The sequence below is a fragment of the Phasianus colchicus genome, chromosome 1, assembly GCF_987193195.1.
Source record: "Phasianus colchicus chromosome 1, bPhaCol1.hap1.1, whole genome shotgun sequence".
In the NCBI taxonomy this organism is placed as follows: Eukaryota; Metazoa; Chordata; class Aves; order Galliformes; family Phasianidae; genus Phasianus; species Phasianus colchicus.
The window spans coordinates 126,665,696-126,685,340 of NC_143436.1; the positions used below are offsets into that span (position 1 = coordinate 126,665,696).

Here is a 19,645-nt window from a genome sequence, read left to right on the forward strand (position 1 = left end):
AAACATTGATTTTCACAAAACCTGTAGGTGCTCTGTACCTTTGAGAGCATTAACATTCTGTCTGACACGGCTGACAGTGTTTAATGGATGGAAGGATGAACAGAGACAATGAGAAGCACATAAACTTTTCTTAGGAAATCCTCAGGAACACTCAGATATACAGTGCATACCAACTCACAGTCCACAAGCTCAGAAGCACTGACTAATGAAAGTATCTGGACAGACTTACCATTTAGCTTTCACCATGCAAACCCCAGTTTCAACTACTAAGTGCTGAAATCAGGCAGAAGTCACTCTAGCTACTGCCTTCTATGCGTCCAGCACACACAGAGCAATGGTTTCAGTTTCTTTTTCCTCTCAGCCTTTTCATACTCTTACAGTCAGGCAATACAAATCAATGCCTATACTTACCAGCTGAGCAAAACGCCTAACAAAACTTTACACCACCACAGTTAGGCTATCTCACAAGAAGAATGCACAACACTTTTCATGTAATTTCCCACTGATGGTAAGCAGTGATCACTGTCCTCTAGACTTCTTTGTAGGTTATTCAGTTTCCACCACTAACTGCGTGCAGCTTGTGTGGAAATACTAAATCTAAACCAACAGGCAAGAAACAAGTCTGTGCTGTCATTCCATTCTGCAGAGTTCCAGTTTAAACAGACAATTGGTTTTTATCTCTAAAAGCAATAACACTGATTTATTTAATGCTTAAGTAGGACGAATTAATAAAAATATGAGTTATTAGAACAGAACACCACATTGTGCTGGTGACCCTAACATGGCCATTTCCAGACCTGTTGTAATTTTGAACTAACAAAAATATACAGTAAAGGAAGCTCTGGACTACCACAGTCTGCTGTCTTGAAATTTCCTTTATGTTTTGCCAGCTTCAATTTGGATTTGGACTGGAATTGTAACTGATCTGGTATGCACCCACTGGCAGAAAGACAAATATATTTTTGAAGTACAATAACCCAGATAAATTTTCATCTCACAACAGAAGAGTCTAGTCTGTAGTCCAGCACTGGACTACAATGTCTTTATTCTTTTGTTTCTGATAGCACAGATGACAGAAACACATTCTATCTGGGCTTTTAGCTCTAACATCTTTTATTTAGCTGTTGCTGGTTTCTCCTGTCTCCCTTCTTCCTCCATTTTAAGTGATAGTGGCAGTGTGAAATCTGCTCAAACGAGTGAAGTAAATTAGTTTTAGAAGCTGAATCAGTCCCAGCTCTTACATTTGGTTTTATGGCTTCAAAATGCATTGCATGTTACTTATTCTATTTAAAAACTATCACTCACTTTTGGGTAAAACAATCAACAGACAGAATGGGAAATCCAGTGGCCTAAGAGGAGACTGCAATGAAACTGACTGTGACAACAGTGTCTCAAGTATGCAAAACAAAAAATAAAGGGGAAGAGAAAAAAACAGAATTATATAGTTCTTTGGGTTTTTTTTCAGCAACCTCAAATACTGCTTGTCAAAATACTTTAGCTGCTGTATGGCTTCAACAGTGGAGATGCAGCTTTAAAAAGGTACGTGCATTAAGTAATGCATTAAACAATGAGAAAGAAAAAAAAAAGAAAAAAGAAATTATTGTTTGAAAGTTTACATTCCTTTTAACTCCTAATTAATAGTATCATTGCTATTTTAGAAGCCTCCTGGGTATTTAGAAGGCTAAACTGCAATAAAACCCAGGTACATAAGTGAAACCTATTAAGGCTGACCTAGTAAATAAAAACTAATTGCATCAAACACCAGCCACAGTGGGTGGGTAAGCTCCTACAGGGGGGCACCCCAGCACGTCCCAGCCCCTCCTGTGCAGAAGGTACAGCAGCCATCTTCCCATAGAGACAGGAAGCAACACAGCAGTAGCATTTCAGCATTTCAGCAGCTGCGCCATGCAAGGGTGGCCTTGCTGCCTCCTGTTGCTGCCATCAGCCACCTCGCTGGCTTCCCAGAACACCTCCTGACAGTCATTTTGCCACAGTAAAACACCCCGTGTAAAATTTTTCCCTCGTGCTCTTCAACCAGGAAGAGGTGCAGTGGTTCCATCCATCAGCCAAGCGATGCTGCTTTCAAAGGCACTTGAAGTCAGGACACCGGAGCTGTGGGACAGACGGCAGCAGAGGGGCAGTCAGACAAAATGGCAGCTGACATGGAAGTGCATATAAAGGAAACGTGTGGAACTGAATTCCTGTTTTTGTACCTGCTGACGTTCACTGATGCTTGCGGAATGCTTATGGAGATCGAAGAGCGGATGTGAGCGCAGTGAGGGGATGGGTAGTGCATTTCAGCAGGGGAGAGACAGCAACAGTGGGTCACCTGTGCTGGGGTAGATTGTAACACGTGTGGCATGCAGGCTCTTGATCATTGCTGGTGAAAATGCAGAGCTCATGGTGGTGACTACGTTGAAAATCAATGCTTTGTAGCTAAGAATCCGCTCAGTGTTATTGTGCTCTTTGTATCTGTTGTAATCTCCATGGAAATAAAAAGGTAGCTATTTTCAGAACGACCTATGTAAGTCACTCATCAGCTCTATCTATATTCCGTCTGCAGAAAGACATGAATTCTTTTCCTACATGATGAGCTAGACTGAATATTTACAATTGTTTCCTTCAACTGAAGCTTCCTCTGTTATGCACACCCCTGTCTTTTCATCTTACTCCTCAAATATCACAATACTTATTTCATTCCCTTGGTGACAGGCCTCCTTCATCTCCAAAGAGCATAAACTTCACTAAGGACTAGAGCGGGATAAACTAGCCACAATCAGACAACGTTTAGAACATGCATGTTTTGCTTTTACTTGTAGATTAAGTCTTTACTGCCAATGGATGTAGAATTCAGACTACTAGATACAGAGATGATTTGGAAGCAACCCTTCAAAGCGTAAGCAGCCATTTTTTCTGAGCAATTAACAGTCGCTAACTTTCTCATTACAAGATGCCATTTTATTTACACAGTATCTCGACTCGTTCGTTTGACACATGACCACAACAGACAGCAGTCAGCAATCTCTGCCCAGGCTTCACTGAAAGGATTTAAGGTACATGTTCAAAAGAAAAAAAAACACAAATCACAAAGATGAACCAGAAGGCCTAGCAACTAGCTTTTCATTACTCATTAAAAGCTTTTAATAACTTTTTTTTTTTAATTCTCTAAAGTCGAAATAAGACAGATTTTAAAACATTTCTACTCCAGACAATCAATTCTTATAAACTAGTAATTAATGCCAAAGCCCTAAACACATACACACATACTGTAAACTTCCTGCCTTTGAGTACAACTGTTTCCTTCAGTGAAATGACTGTGTGCAATGTGCAATTAAGCACAGGTATAAATATTTAATACCTATGGCCATATGCTATATGAAGGAAATGTCTGGCCTATAATAAAGACAGACATCTCACAAAAATATTCAAGTATATAAATGTATTTGGAAAAGAAGTCTCTCTCTCTCTCTCTCTCTCCAGTAAGGCACTTGAATGTTCAACTTAAATGTATACATCAAAGAGGGCTAACAGCACTTTGCTTTTAATGCTTAAGATAAGGAAAACTAAATATTAGGAGAAAAGGGCTTCCATAAGATTAATTCAAAGATGAGGCAAGTTCAAGAAGGAGAGAGCCATTTTTGCAACTTGCAAAAAGATCAGCTCTTGGTACTCACCGTTGCCCCTTTTCAGATCAACCTCAACCCATCCAGTACTGACAATCGTATTGCACCTGAAACAGACTGCAACCTACTGCAGAAACAACTGGAACAAAGGCATACATGTTTATGTAAAGAAGCTCAGTGGAGAACACCAACATTTTGGCCTAATCATCTTACACTAGGAGACAAAGCCAACTATTTCACATAAAAGCTATTTTTATCATCCCTATTTTAACTGAAGTGCTTGCAATTATAATGGCAAAATTAGCTTTGTAAAATAAAAAAAAAAACCACTGTATTTAATGAAAAATTAAGTGTATCTTTCCAGCATCAAACAATAGGATGTGATGTGTTACTTAAAAAAAAAAGAAAAAAGCACTATTCTTTGATCTGAAAGACCTGAAGACACCAATAGGTCATTTCCTTTCTTCCAAAATATACATGTAAACATACCAGAATCATCACAAATAGCAACTCTTCCTATAAGAATGTTTTTGATGACAAGTTCACTCTGCTTCCCTCACACATAAAGCGGACAGCTGAGAATCAATTCCCATTGTAACGCCCTAAGACAGCCTTCAGTGCTCAGTAACAAGTCTGTCATCTGCTTCATTTCAGTTTGGTGAGGGATGTTGACGGTGCTTTTATTCGGCTTGTTTTGGTTTCCTTTCATTTGTTTATTTATTTTTTAATCATCCATCCCGGTGACAACTTGTAGCAATTTATTAACACTTCAGAACCAATTTCCTCCTTTGGGAAGGCCACCTCCCAGCTAAGAGTTGACAACTGGCACTTTGTAAACATTCACTTTCCAGAAGGAAGGCACACTACCAGCCTCCATCAGATCTACTACTGATAGGAACACTCTGAAAGACGAAACCTGGGGGAAATGTGGCAGGCATGCCTCCTCCCCCAGTACAACGGCCCCATGTCATTGCTGCTAGTTGCTTCTCTTGCTTTCCTCCCACCTCCCACTCTCCCAAAAGGAACATACAACCTAATAAGTGAAGGGTGATCTGCAGGACCAAAACAATTCAGTTTCTTAGGAGTGCGGTGTGGCAGATACCCACATCTCACTAAACATTACCCTTCACAGGAAGCAGACTAGCCTAGAATAGGTTCTGAAACTAACGAGTTCAAAAACTGTGAAACCAATCGTGACAGAAACCTCTTTTAAACAGCAGTTGCAAAAAAGTAATAAAAATCTGTCAGTTGAATGAGGTGCTCCTCATGTAAGAGCCAAATACATATTTTTTTTAAGCTTAGTTTTACCTATGAATGTCTCTCAAAACAGAAGCTTGCTGGTGTACTACCAGCCTTCTTCACCCATGTTCTTTCCCAGATATGAGCACAAAACCATGAAGACACAAAGTTGGATTCAGATATAACTACATAAATGCACACACTTCATTCACTGGCTTGGGCTGAAGAAATAAATGAAGTACTAAAATGGCCTCCTTCCATCACACGCTCTTTGACAGGGCCCTACTGTTCTTCTTACTGCATCAGATAGATTCATAACTAAGAACTCTAGGAAAATACTTTTCGAAACAATTAAAATTACTGATAAACAATTTTAAATACAGTAAGCGATATCTGTACTGTCGCACAACTCATCCCAGACTGTTTTGTTTGGTCTGCAATGCAAGCTTGTTACATTGTGGTCTGCTGTAAGAAGACTGGTTTTACTAGCAAAAAGGGTGATAAGCTTTAGATGCACGTGTGCAATTTCATTTTACAGTGGTTGTGGCTTTCAATTAATTGTTGATGTTTAAGCAGCCAGGAATACGCCTCATACGTGTCCATATTCTTAACAAAAAAAGAGAAAAATGAGAGGGAAATTACAATTTCACAAGTTCTAAAGCTCTCTGTGGTCTGAAGCAGTTCATCACATTTTGTTCTTCACATCAAATTTACTTTAATGTTATCTGTCCTTAAAGCAGCATTCTGATATTTCTAAGCTACTTGGATGGAAGGTCACCTCCAAGCCCGTTTTTGTCTGTTCTATGCAAATTAGACTTCTTATATGATGGAGCTCATTATTTGACCTTACTCATACTTAGATATTCATACACATAAGTAATCTGTAACTCTGTTTCATTTTGAGAAGCATTTGGGGTGGTTTGTTTTGCATTAAGTCACTATATCTGGCATTCTTGTTTCTTTAGCGTTTTTGCTTGCTTAATAAAGAACAAAGTTCCCAACTGCTACTGTTTCAATTACAAAATAGGTTTTCATGGCTTTTAAGCAAATATTTGTAACAACTACTAAAGCAAACCCCTCCTACAACAGTAGGACACCCTCCTGCTAAATCAAACGTTACATGAAATGAAACTGAACATACACTGCAAGCGTACATTGGTACCCATTTACAGTAAAGGCCCTCAAACACACAACACAAAATTTTGCTCTTTCAAGAAACGCATGAAAACAGAAAACCAACCCCCATGTACAGACTGGCAATGATCACACAGTAGGATGTTTTTTCAAAATACTTATAAAATGCTACTCGATTTAATTTTGGTGAAAAAGAGGGGAACGATCCCACGTTGTCAGAATTTTATGATGCACCCCTACATTGGAACACCTGAGTAAGAGTAATGACTTGTTCTGGCGCTAAGCAGCCCCGATTTCAATTGGAGTCATACATATGCAAAGCCTCCAAACCATGATAATTTAACAAGGTATCTATAGTTTTAAAATGCCTGGCCTCTGAAAGCACCCAACCAGCACACATGCTAGAGACAAATATTATCACAACCAGAATACAAACCATCCTGAGTGCATGGCACAGAACAGAAATAAAAAGATGCAGGCAACCTGGCCAACAGCAACCCCCAACCACCTCTGGCTTTAGATCCCAGTCGCTACATGGCAGAATAGTGCTCTGTTCCTAAAAATTAGTCAAGAAAGGGACACACCACCATGTGCTTACTCGAGTTGCTGGTGCTCTAGCTGAAGCAGTCTATTGCTTCTCAGAAAATGTATCTCTAAACACAGATAAGATGACAGCCACAGCTATGCAGAAAGTTGTAAGTTATTAATTGTCTTCGGGGGAAAAAAAAAAAAATGCAGCCTGAATTACCTTTTGCACTGCATCTCCTAGGATGGACTTCAGAATGAAGGAAACAGCTGTTATCTCAGTGGGACTGTCTCGGTTTGTTTGTGACATAATTATATGCTCGTATTTCTGGAGGGCAGCAAATTTGGTTTGGAAAGCAGAAATAATAACAAGTTGCACCACATCAACTGCCAGTGACAAAGCAAGCTGCTGGAGTGATGAAGTGGCATTACTGCACCACTTGGGGAAGCCAATAATGGCATACACAGCATACAGCTTTAAGAATCCAAGAAAGCAAGCTTCGGGGAAGGAAATCACATGTATACAAACACTAATAATAAATAATAATAAACAGAAGGTCTGTTTATTACATTATGCAGAACCTGGAAGAAATCATTATTCATCTGCCTGCCTGCTCAGTCTGTATTTTAGTGTAGACTGCAAGAAATACTTTCTAACAGTCAAAAAACTACAGGCATAAAGGTGGATGACTGAGTATCTGATTTCATCAGAAATCTCAAATGGAAGTGCTGGAAACCAGAACCATCAAATGAAGACCACAAAGCAGACTAGACACATTCCAAAATAAATGAAAAAAAAATGTTTTATATATATATATATTACACAGAAATAAGAAAAAGAGCCTCATTGTCAGCTCCTTGAGCCAAAGGATATCATGCAGAAAATAGGAAACCTAATTAGCAAAAATATTCTGCTTGTGTGGCTTTCCCTTTGGAACAAAACTAGCAAGAAGAAAGGACTCAAAATGGAGTTTCTCCTTTTGTAGGTAATTTCTGAAGAAAGTGTAGTGATTATCGTAACTTTTAGTATTTCTAAAAACGCCGTATTTTAATTACAGAGTGAGGTTAACCTTTATTCTCATGCACATGTTCAAAAAGGTAAAATATGGTTTATTACAAGTACATTTCAATCAGGGAGATTAACACATTACTATTTATTTCTATTGGCGGCATGCCCAAATACCCCAGATCTGCAAAACTGATAGTAAAAAGGAAAATATTTCTGGCCTCAAAGAGAGGAGATCTATGGTTGCCTGGAATGTGTAAACAGCCAGAGCCTGTTTTACTTCCCATCCCCACTCTCACCTCCTCTACGTAACCCCTCCTAACATCAACATGGAGTGCTGCTGTCAAGCATGGGAGAGCAGAAATGTGGCAACATCAAGAAAACAAAATTCTTGACATTTTAAGATGCAAGAATTAGGATTTATTGAAATGTGACGGTACCACACGAATGGCTAAAAACAAAAACAAGGCTGCACAGGACCAGAAATTTTAAAAAAGAACAAAAAAATGAGCAATCAACTGAGCAGGCTTGCTGGATGACAGACCCAGTAAACACAAACTAAGAGAAACCAAACGCTCCTCTTCAGGTTATCCCTCGTGCAACTAATGATCAGCCAGACCTGTGTTCTGTCAGAGAATACAGACTGCAGTCCTACCAAACAGAAAGGTTATTTTCATAGAAATCTACACAATGTAACGAAACTGATGCCAAAATTTAATGTTGGTATAAATTACTTCTGCAAAAACAGAGATCATTACTTGCATAATGATATATACACCCACAAAGTAGTAAGCCATAAAAATAAGATATCATCACATCCTTAAGAAGTTTACAGTATAATTAGATCAGTGGTTTTTAAATCTCTTTAATTTGTGGACCTATAAAGTTACCTCGGATAGTAAATTTGCACAGAATGACAAAGACTTCCTTTTTTTCCCACGTCTCTAAAAAAAGAGGCGGTGAGTCCCTCAGCAGCTCACAGGCTGTGGTTTGAAACTACAGAATTAGAGAACTGATAACTGTGACTGCTGTTACTCACCTAGCAGCTTCAGCCTTCAAAAACAAACCAAACAAGAAGGTACAAAACAAGAAAATGGCAACTGTATCATCTGAGAAAATGGCTGTGTACCATGGGAAGCTCAGAAAACCTGACAGAATCAAAAGGGAAGACTTACAAAATATATGTTTTTATTTTCTTCAGCGTTAGACTCCACGCCAGACTTTGGGAGAGGGAACGACGCAGAGTCTAACACTAAAATGCAGTTTCACAATGCTGTTTACAATTAATAGGTCAAACAGCCTTCATGCTTTTCCTTCCTTTTAATTGTGCTGTTTTTATGAATGCATTTGGCCAACGTTCAAAAGAAAACATCCATAGACTAATGAGGGTAAAACGCTGGCTCAGAGGAGACAGAAGCAAACGGTCTGTCAGTATAATATTTGCAAACTGCTGAAATCAATAATAAATTCAACCAAACCAAATGCAGCACGCACAAACAGAAATCAAACGGCTGAGGCAATTGGCAAATACATAAATGATGTTTCAGGCCACAGGGCACACTTTTTCTCATACGTTAGAGCGTTAAATAGGCTGGCAAGATGTTGGATCTGATTGAGACACCAGAGAAGTAACTGTATGTATTTCCAAAGACAAAAGGAACGATTAAGACAACACCGACAGTGCAATCGTACACGTATATAAAATAGCTACTTACGGAATGGGAACTATTTATAAAATGCCCACGCCATCAGATGAAAAAGAGTTAAAGCGGAAAACTTGTTTTTAAAATGAGAGCAAACTTAACGCTCTTTCTGCCTTATTTTTCTTACTCATTGTTGACACGCGCAGAACTACCCCAGTGAAAACCAGCAAGTTAAAAAAAAAACACATACACCACACCACCAACACAAAGGCACACACATTCTAGATGGATTTTTGTTTCTTTCTTGTTCTTTCTTTGCTAACTTTTAGGAGCAGCGAAACCTTGATGTTTATTTCTATGATGAGCATCTAACACGAAGCACTGCGCCGTGTGCTTTCAGGCCTCTGCCTTCAAACTGAGCTTGGTGGGTGCCCAGCAAACCAGAGGCAAGACTCAAGAAGGCTTTGCTTCGGTTGCATCAACTTGTTGGCTAGGAGATGGTACTCCATGCAAAGGAAGGAGAGCTAGACTGCTGAGACTCAAAAGGGAACGGAGGAAGCACAGCTTCAGACTCCGAGCAGATGTAAAAGGGCATGAGGTTCTCCCTTGCCAGGTGGGAAGGCTGCATGTGGTCTTCTCAGAGGACAGGATGCTGGTAACCTTTCTGCAAAAGACAAGCACCAGGTGCTGGACTCAGCACGTTGAGCTTTTTGGATGCAGGCCACAGCTGGCAGAAGAGTCTTGAGATTACACAGCACACAGATGGACAATGACAACAAGAGCATCCTGCCATTGCTTGCCAGGTGCTGTATGGGTGGCTGTGGCTACAGGGCTTCTTACTCCTTCCAACATGGGCTGGCCAGAAAAACTAAAGGCACTCCCCTGAAAAAAGTCACAGGCTCTAATCACCAACCTAAGTCGGCCCCATTTTAAAACATGTATTTGCAATCTCTAATCACTAAGTCTTACATTTCATACTGCAACATATTAGTTCTATAAAAAATATAAACGAAACCAACACAGCTTCTGCACATTTTAAAGAAACTGGACTCTAAATCTGGACATCATGTTTGTCAGCCACTTCAAAGAACACTGTGAGAATTCAGATAAGAATGGCATTCAAAATAGATAATGGAAATTCTACCACACACACACAGAAAGAAAAAAAAAAAAACAACTGCTAACATAGGCTACAGGAAATGGACACCACATTCTCTTACATACGTAATTACAGGACTGCTGACTTTCAGTCCTAAAGCTAAAGTCACGCACATCATTAGACTTCAGAAAGGGCTGGAAAATACTGACCTAACCCACCAAGAATCTGCACTGTCATCATAGGAGGCATGATCCTAGAAGTCTTCTGCACGTGCCAAGTAAGTTTGTGCAGTTTCAGGCCATATCTTTAACTGGATCTGTTGATTGTTCACAACACAAATGTATAACCAACTTTGCCTCTGCTGGCATTACCCACACGGTGTGGAACTCACAAGAAGAAAAAAAACAAAACAGCTATGGAACATCAAAAACATCCACTAAAATGGGATCCCTCAAATTTCACTACAGACTCCAATATTCTTCAGTAGAAAAAAGAAAGATTAAAAAAAAAAATTTAAAGCTAGTATAGAAAGGTTGGAAAAACCCAACCAAGCAATTAATACCCTAAATGCAACTCCGCTTTCCAAGAAAATAACTCTCAAATTAACAGAAGATTAACAAACTAAAGCAAACATTAATTCTAACCCTACACCAAAAAGAAGAAAATAACTTTTTTCCCATGATTTCTTTTTGGTACTTCGCTATCCTAATTTGTACTTTGATGGAAAGTAGGACTGTGCTACAGAAAACAGAACTTTACATTCACACTTTTTAATAACCTAACCGTAAGTAAATTAACACGTTGCTTTCATCTTTAAAATTCTTCCAAAAAGTCATTCGTAAAACCGTCAGTTTTGCAGTTCTGCAGGGTGGGAGGCAGACCAATAAGTTACTCCATTCTAGACTAGATATATCCAGCTGGGAAAAAGGAGGGCCCTATCAATTGTCTCAAAAAGATGCTGAGGAACGTATTTTTTCTTTTAATAGATATATATTCAAATTTACCTTAAAGAACAAAAAAATAACCGCACGGCAATATGAAGATATGAGAGTGAACAACTGCGTGTGTAGCTAAATCCCTGCAATTACCCACATGCTTTCTAAATATGTACAAAATACAGGACACGCTACATCTTTTATTATGAGAAATTAATTTATTTCCCTGTAGATTAGACGTACATACACACACTCTGTGCATGACACACCTGATGGACAAAGCCATCATTCACCAAGCTGGCAACGTAAAATGGCATTAAACATGCTGACATTAGAGAACAGAAAACTTCCCACTTTCTAAGTTGTTTTTCTTTTTAAACCCAAAATACACACTGCTGGGAACGTACCAGATACCACGAAGAATATATTGCTTACACTAAGCAAAATTTGAATGAAAAAAAAAAAAAAATGAATACAGCAGTGATCACATATGCATACAGACACAAAACATTAGAAGAGATACCTACCCAACCACACACTGACACACATACAGTCCCTCTGTAATCACAAAATAACACTGACGTATGAGAAGATGCCCACATACTGTATCTACTACCATCACAACACTGATGAAGCACACAGGAATAAGTGTTTTGAAGGCATTACCATCTCAGGCAAGAAAAAATTCTGTTAAAAAAAAAATCCTAAAAGATTTTTGTTGGCTGCTTGACAGTCAGCAAAGTGAAAACCAGTGAATCCTGGCTTTTATGGTAACCTCCTCCCACTCTTCCTCCTCCTCCCTGTAAACTGCCTGTCACGGCCTAAACTACATTCTATTTTTTACCTAACCTCTATGCAGCACCACCAGAGCACAGAGTAAAGACACGATGGTGGTCTCTCAGAAAAATTAACTGCTACATGGATGTTTCTGCAAATTTGAGCTGTATACGATAGACTCTTCTCTCCCCCCCCCCCCAGTAGTGTACGTGGGCCATCTTTTCAGCTTGCCTTATGCTTTTTTTTTTTTTCCGAGCACATAAAATCCTGGGAGAATGAAGCTGGATGAATTTTTATGATACACTGTCATGCACCGCTTTCAAATTAATTGGCTCATTTAAATTAACTGGTTATTTAAGATACTTATTGATAGAAGCAGAAGCAGCAGAGCCTACAGTTTGGGGTTATTCTGCAATACAAAAACAGAGTCTCACAAATTCGTGATGAGCTATAATACCTGCAAAAAAAAAAAAAAAAAAAAAGAAGGTAGTCAAAACGGAATTAAAGAAACCTTCACCATCCTTCACAAAGAATGACAACGTCTGTGTCCTGCAAACACCGCGCAGCGTTATTAAAAATTCACCTGCTCCTGTTCTTCTCCTTCATTTCTGAGAACTGGGAGAGGAAAGACGATGCTCCTCCTTAGAATAATTTTCGTGCCTGTCTTTTATCCATGCCTTCCACATCACATCATTTTAAGTTTTAAAAAGCAAAATGAAACCAGGCCTGTATTTACTACATAAAGCCACAGAAGCTTAAAAAAAGACACAACACTCGATTCAAAAAGTAAAAAAACAACAAAACAACAAAGTCAATCCGAAATGGAAGGGAGTTGCACGCACGTAATTGGCAGCATTACCAATACCTCCTGAAAAATCAGATTTGCTGCGTTTCCAATCAATTTTATAACCAAATTGCTTTCCTAGAGGTCTAACTCCTACATGCACGTAACGGGTACAAGAAGAGTTAAGTTTGTTTTGTAAGCGTAAAAAGCCCAGATAGATATCCTTGGAAACTAATCCCCACAACACCAACAGCACTGTCTGTGCTCGGATCCTCTGTCCTACCCTGTCAGCAAAGCTCAAGTCCATCTGGGAAAAGTGCTAGGAAAAAGGGTAATTTTGCCTCAATCTCTTTTGAGATGCTTGTATTTTACTTCTAAGCCAAGCAGCCTCCCCATGCTCAGTGGGACACACAGGCACAGCGACCATCCCTGACTCAGTGACATCTCAGCACGCATGCGGGCAAAGGTGCTGCAACTCTGCATCTCCCCCAGCCTAACAGCCAGCCTAGCTCAGCCCCACATTCATCTCAGTGGATCCATCCACCTCAGGCACTGAAACCACAGTATGTCCTAACTCAGGATTTGGGAGCACATCGCACCTTTCTTCAGCCTTACAATGATTCCTATTTCCTCCCCCCCCCCCCCCAAAGCTGCTCTTTTTCTTTTTTTAAACTATCTTAAGTCTAACTGTGTGTATGTGTGTGTGTGAAACTGATTACTGGTTAACTCCCAACTGAGACTGCATGCTAACAAAAGTCCTAAATCTAATGGATCTCTGGACGCACGCGTGCCCTGCCAGCAGTGACTAGACTGAAGAGACAACCAGAAACTTGCAGTTGCTGAACAATACCGAAACAACTGAATGGTTATAGTTATTCTTAATTGTAAGTAACCAGCATGGATGGATTGGCAAACGCTCCATATTTAGGCTCAATTTTAGAAAGGTCTCGTGTACTTATGAACCACGCACTACGAAGGTCAGCTCTTTTGGAAGAACTTCCTTCCACTGATCTTGCTGTAGGCAAACCAGCACAGACACATCCACGGACACTTTAAACACAAAATGCCTAATAACAACCATATATATCTTAATCGTAACAAGGCAACAGAATCCTCCCACCAGTGCTGTTCTAACACAAGATCCTCCTGCTCAGAAATACAAGTTGTAAGAAGTTGGCTTTACTCTTGATCTGTAGAGATTGTTCTGCAGTCCCTGTTTGGTGGGACAGGACTCACCAGGAGCAGACAGAGCTACACAGCACAGTGCCCCAGAAGCCAGAGATGTACGTATGACCAGTTTGCTGCCTTCAAACAAGAGCACAACAAATGTATTATCTTGCAGAATGACAGAGGGAATCCATCCATCAGAAGAAAATCCTCTTTGTTTTCTTAAAGACAACGTCAAAGAGTATTTTCCAAGTCTTTTTAATGCCTGAGGGGGGAAAAAAAAAGGTGCTTCTCTGCCATATCAATAATTTACTGTAGATATAAAAAGGTTGTGTTTCAGTAGGGAAAAAATAAAATAATAACTGATGTTACCGTATCTTTCCACCTAACAAAAAATAAGGTTTCAACATGATAAAACATTCTAAACTCACTACGTAACAGTAGAAGGTTAAAAATGTAACTGAGAATTAGGGGCCCGGATGAAATTTAGGTCAGTAAATGCAACCCTGTTTTCAATGGCAGCATAGAGATGCACAGAGGAACCACTACACGTTAGTGGAGAACGCTGCTTTCTTAAAAGCCCTGTTTCACCTTCCAAAGGCAGTCAATAAAACTTGGCACCAAATTAGGCCAAGCAATGTCATGATAAGTAAGTATATGTAATCACTCTGCACTATGAAGCTCCTCTCCTGCTCAAAGGCACCCACCAGGCTTATCGCCTCAGCATCAAGAGGCAGGGATTTGTTCAGGTACTCTGTGCACTGTGTGACTTCTTGGAGCAAATGAGCAAGATGCAACAAAGAGCCAAACTGGATTTATGCACCATGCTTAGCTAAACTATTGAAATAATCGCTTCTTCATGCTACGGTAACACTGACGTGACTTTATACTGCATGAATACTACCAGCAAAAAATCCCACTGTAGCATCATATAAATTAATGAATTTCTACATGCTCTCCAATTTATAGAGGACAAGCAGACACGTATTGATTGCCTGTACTACAAACAGAGAAGGTCAAGAAATGGGGTTAAACACTATGATGCCCCTATTATTGCACAAAGTCAACACAGTGATAAAAACAGGAGTCGAGCCACCAGATGTGCCTAACCCCAAGCCTCTTCTACTGCAGGCACACTAAGAACCAGATACCATCAGAGGGTTGGTGGATGGGACCTGAACAGGGGATTATGGAGGCCACGCAGAGACTACGTGTACAGCCACACACTCTTCTCTGCTAAAGCAACAAAGAAAGAAATCCATCACCCCTCGCTACAGTGCAATAATTTTAAGGCATCAATACCACTTCAATGAAACACAAATATGCCCAAGAAAAGTAATGCAAGATGACTGTGCTCCTTAACATTCAAAAACAATCGTATACTCACAGTTCAGTCTGCTTTCAGTCAAGCTTGTAGAAGCAATTTTATTATATTTCTATGTAATTACCAAATATTAGTAGCTATAATTTATGATTCTCCGTCTAGGATGTCTACACAAGACGAAAATTGGTAAGAAAGGATGACCTTTCCCTATGAAACTGAATATTCTTATCTGACACCAGTTAGCTTCTCAGGCACTCCAGAGGCTTCTTGTGTTTTTAAAACAACTCACCGTCAGTTGTTCTCAAATGAAATTCCATGATATTAAATGACCAGACTGCCACAAAAAATAAACAAATAAACGAAGGAATAAAATATTCTCACGTCTACCAAAGAAAACCAACCTAAAATCAATTTTTCACCTTTAGACATTCGTAACGCCATCATTAAAATGATAGATTTTGTATTTACGGGAAGGCTGCTATTCCTACACAGAGCTGTAGTTCCAATGTTTTTGTTTAATATTCAACCAACTTGTCCAAGTAGGCCATTAGGTAGGAACCTATAAATGGCACCCAGGGGGTCTGGGTTCTTGTTGTAAAGAGGTCAGCTATTTCCTCCTAACTAAAAATAGGCAAAAGCAAGGAGGGAAAGAGGGAACGGGGTTTAATTTAGCAGCTGAAAAAGAGTTTACAAAATTACTTCCATCTTGCCTCCTAATGAAGATTATGAAAAAGAATCTGCCCTCAAGAGCTACAAAACCTTATTTGTTTTACAGGCAGGCTGGCGTACGTAACTTACAATAACACTGTGAATCAAAAGGCCTGCATCAGCAGAGGCCAAGGGACGCCGGCACCTTGGCTGCACGGAGCAACCTGATCCACCAGTGGTGGCACCTCCGGGTGCTAACAACAACTCTGCTCTCCCAACCAGGCGAGGTCACGCTGCTGTCCAGTACACACAGCACTCCCACCAGCTGCTGTTCCCCTGAGTCACTTTTTTCCACCGTCCACCTTCCTGGTTTCCTGTCTCCCTCACTCCGATTACAACCTTTTCAGGATGAGAACTGTCATCTAGGATATTCCCCAAACGGCCCTGATTTGTACGAGGGCCCCTTGGCACTACTAAAATATAAACAACGTCAGTTCAAAACAAACTACAGCGTGAATTCTAGCACTGAACTTTAAAAGCTGTCAACAGAAAATAGCAAGAACGTGCCAAAGCATGCCAACAAAGCCCTGGGATAGGTTCTCCAGCCAATCTCTGAGCTGAAACCAGTTCAGAGCACCACCAAATCTTAAGTGCATCTTACGGCTGACTTATATTTCTACCAAGAAACAACAGTGAAACAATATGTCGCTTGCACTCAAGCATGTTCCCATCGATACCCTCTAGGCTAGGGATGGAAGCCTTCAGTAACTGCTGCCACCAGTGGGTCCTCAGCTGAGGAAGTTCTTCCATGAAGCGGACAACAGGTCTACTTCTGGGCCTGCTGCCGTGGGGATGGGAAAAGCCCATCTGTGAATAAAGGTGAGGACCGCAATAGGGAAATGTGGCAGAGTAGAAGTGCTGGCACGTATCCCTTCCCTATCAATACTTTAACTGACTTTCACTCTCCTGGTACTCCTCTTGTAGAGTGTGGAGGATACTTGCCACCCACTGAAAAGATGAACAAGGAGCTTTATTCACTGAATGTAACAGCGAACATAACTATTGTATATCAGCATGACAGACAACAGGCACTGGTGTTACCAAGAGAGACAAGGCAGAGGATACATTCAGATGACAAACTATTTGCAGAGGGTTTTTCTTTTTTTGTCCTATGAGACTCCAACAGTTGTGTAGCTGCCAGTGTTCACAAGCATGCAAAATCCTTACATCCCTCTGGTTCCAAAACATATCTTAAGGAGAGAAAAAACAACCCTGGCTGTTCCTTAGATCACCAGAGGTATTAAACTGAGATAAACAACAATTCCGCTCAAACCTCTACTGGTTTTACCATTATTGCACGTAGCCCAATAAAGGTTCAATGCATTGTTCACATAGCAGCATCATCCCCCCACAGTGCTTTTTTTCCTTCCCACCCTGTGCTTTTCTTTTTTTTTTTTTTTTAAACCATTATTGTCATTGAGATGCTGCGACTACTAATTGTTAAAGACAGTATCAGATCAGGACAAACACCACCAAAACACATAAAACACATTGCCCCGTCCTCCAGCAATCACAGAAATCATGGGGTTATTCCAAAACCTGCCCGGTGTCTCTGTACCCAGCAGTGCAGTAAGTGCAGGAGAGGAAGAGGCCTCGTGCAGCACATGCGAGCACATGGCAAGCGAGGTGTGTGATGGTGCACAGCGTGCATGCCTCGCTTAGAAGACCGCTGAAGCAGGCAAAGGACGGGAGATGCAGGGCTCTATTTGTCACCAGTGAAGACCTCGTGTTTATCACTGACAAGCTATATAGAAACATTCGGGTTGGGAAAAGACCTCTAAAAGCCCACACAGCCCAGTCGCCCGCCCATCAACACCACGTCCACTAAACCGTGTCCCCAGGTGCCTCATCCACACGTTTCTGCAACCTACAGTCAGATTTCCACCCGGCACAAGCTATTTATTTTCACACCACCAGCCTCGAACACCGCTCTCACAACTCGGATTCCACACTCGGGGCCGCTCCTTTCACTGGGGTGCTTCAGCTCCGGCGGCACCACTCCGGCCGTTCGCCTTACAGTGCAACGCAGCGAGGCCGGTTCCTCCCCTCCCCCCCGGCGCTCACCGCACGTCGAGGGCAGAGCACCGCTCGGCTCCTCCGGGGAGCAGCGGGACACGCGTTGGGGCAGCGCTCGCTCCCGAGCACCGGCTCCCAGAAACCGACCTACCAACCTAACTTTTAGGGTGTGGCTTCGTTGCTTTCCCCCCTCTCTTTCTATAGCGGGCGTCCATCTGGCAATCCACCGACACGGCGTTAAAACGGGTCAGGGGTCACCAGCCTTTACAACACCCCGCCGCCCGGCGCCGCGTTACCCCGAGGCGCGGCCGGACGACGCCCGCGGGCGCAGGGAAAGAAGGAGGCGAGGAGGGAGGCGCCCGCCGTGCCGCCCCGCTCCCGCCGCCGGCCTCGGGGCGCGCAACAGGTCCGGAGCGCCGCGCCCTGCCCCGAGCGCTGCCCGCCCGGGGGGAGGCCGCTTGTTTACCCACGCTGAGGAGCCAAGTCGGCCGCGCCGCAGAGCGGGATGAATGGGCTCCCCTCCCCCCTGCCCCGCACCGCGCTGCCCCGCGGCTCCCCGCTCTCTGCCCTCTCCCTGAGCCCGCGGACGGCGGCGGTGGGCGCGGGCAGCTGGCACACACACACACACGCACACACACACGCGCGCCCTGCCCGGGGTTCGTACGTCGTGCCGCGAAACATCCCAACGTGCACACATTTATACGCGTATGTAAAAACGAAAGCATTAACCAAATAAAAAGAGAGAGGGAGAGGAACGCGCCGGGTTTCCACAACTTGGCGGCGGAGCCCCGGGGCTGGAAGGGCGCTCGTGGCCGCACGCAGCCGGCAGAAACGCAGCGGCGCTCCCCGCCCGGACACTCACCTGCGCGCGGGCGCTGCGGGCGCGGCTCCGCTCCGGGGGCGGCGGGAGAAGCCTGGGGCGGACTTTCCCTCACTTGCCGCGCATGGTGCAACTCCTGGTGCCGGGGTCCCGGCCAGCCCGCCAGCAGCCTGCGAACCCCCCCGCGCCGCCGCCGCCGCGCACGCCTCCTCCTCCCCCTCGGCGCACACAAGGAAGTCCCGGAGAGTGGGAAGGGGAGAGCGGAAAGTTTTGGGGCGGAATGGCGGCCGCGGGCGCGCGGCGGCGGCGGGAGCGGCGCTGAGGGGAGCGGGCCGCGCCCGGAGCCCGCCGCCGCCGCCACTGCCGGGCGGGAAGGACGGGGGCGGGCGGCGGGGCGAGGAGGGCCGGTGGGGGGGCGAGCGGCCGCGCCCCCGCCCCCGGCAGCGTGCGGGGCCGCCCTGCCCGCCGGCCGCCCTGGGGGAACCCCCCGCGCCGCGCTCCCACGCGGAGCGCCGCTCCCACGCCGCGCACACGCGGAGGAAGCCTCCCCTCCCCCCACCCCTTCGGCTCCCCGCCGCCGTGACCGGGCGAGCCCCGGCCCCGGGCGCTCCAGCCGCCGCCGCCACCGACGGAGGGCCGCGGCCCCGAGCCAGGGGAAGGTGTACACGCGCGCCGGGGTGCGGGGTGCGTGCGTGCACGGGAACGGGCGCGGGGCCGCTCGGCTGCGGGCGCACACCCGCTGTGCCCGCGGAATGATGCAACGCGGCCGCCGCGCCGCGCCGTGCGGCCGCCCCTCCCCCCGCAGCCGCCGCCGCCGCCGCCGCCGCCGGGCGTTGTTTCCGCCT

At 43.5% G+C, this 19,645-nt stretch overlaps 1 protein-coding gene across 4 annotated transcripts in view; it reads right to left on the reverse strand.

Annotated features, from left to right (window-relative positions):
* Positions 1-19,137, reverse strand: part of TBL1X (transducin beta like 1 X-linked) — a 197,979-nt gene extending 178,842 nt beyond the window's left edge. For 3 of the 4 annotated variants that reach the window (XM_090125922.1, XM_031596119.2, XM_031596118.2), the window contains exon 1: positions 18,843-19,137. The gene's annotated coding sequence lies outside the window, so the exon portion shown is untranslated. Of the gene's footprint in view, positions 1-18,135; positions 18,323-18,842 lie in introns of those variants that run through there. The other variant, XM_090125917.1, reaches the window with a different exon arrangement.
* Between the last annotated feature and the right edge of the window lie 508 nt (positions 19,138-19,645).